This window comes from Poecilia formosa, unplaced genomic scaffold (genome assembly GCF_000485575.1).
Source record: "Poecilia formosa unplaced genomic scaffold, Poecilia_formosa-5.1.2 Scaffold183, whole genome shotgun sequence".
In the NCBI taxonomy this organism is placed as follows: domain Eukaryota; kingdom Metazoa; phylum Chordata; class Actinopteri; order Cyprinodontiformes; family Poeciliidae; genus Poecilia; species Poecilia formosa.
The window spans coordinates 445,119-446,161 of record NW_006800122.1 but is presented as its reverse complement, the minus strand read 5'-3'; positions in this window follow the sequence as shown (position 1 = coordinate 446,161).

Genomic DNA, 1,043 nt, shown 5'->3' with positions numbered 1-1,043 from the left:
GACATAAGAGAGAAGCTAATATTCTTTTAAAAACAGATATAAGCATTTGGTTACCAGTTGGTCTAATAGTTCAAATACAAGAAAAGTGAAAAACCAACAGACTCGTAACCAGTTTACAGGAAAGCATAGAAATGGACTCATGTATCTCTTTCCCGGCTATCAGCAATGTGGGCTGCTGACGCTGTGCTGCTGTTGGTGTCAAGCTCTGTTACACAGAAAAAGCTGGAAGACATTGCGCTCCGTCTGTTGTTTACATTTCCGCACCGTACAGAACAAATGTGTTCGAGTGGGTCGTTTACAACCCATCAAATATGGAGCGGCAGCACCATTTCTTTGGGATCATTCTTTATTCTATTTTTATGCTAAAGTGTAAAATTATTAAACCAAAATTCTTTCTTTGTAGCTCTTCAATAAGGCAAAATTTCTTGTCACGATTTACAACAGCAGCAGCAGCAGCAAATGTTTGTAAGCTACATTTAATTTTACTTTTAAGATATTTTTAAGTCAAGTATGATTCAAAATTTTAAACCTGATAGAGTGATGAAAAACCCTACTTAAATTAATGGTTTTAATATACCATTATCAATCTAAACTTAATATTTAACCATTAAAATCCCTGTTTTAATCCCTAGCCTCCTGAAATACACCCTTCTGAAGTCCGTCATGGCGCCTCGAATGATTAAGTTGCAAAGGGTTAGTAGTTTGAGTCATGCAGAACTGATTTGACTGTTTCCATAGCAACGATCAGAAGCACGGACATTCCCCCAGAACTACAGACTCATTGTAGCTATGACCTCATCTATGACATAGATCAAAGAACATCTGAGGTTATGAATGCTTGGATCTCAAAACAGGAGGTTATATCCAAGCATCTCTTTGATCTGTAGCACACGTTTTTCACAAATATTTTGAGAATGGAAAAGATCGCAGTCACTATGTTTTTTCCAATAGCTTTTGGAGCAGGATATTTGATCACCTCAGGAGTGAGGAAGCTTTGCAATAAGCTACTTCCTGGCGTCACTTTTGACATCGCTATTTGCAAG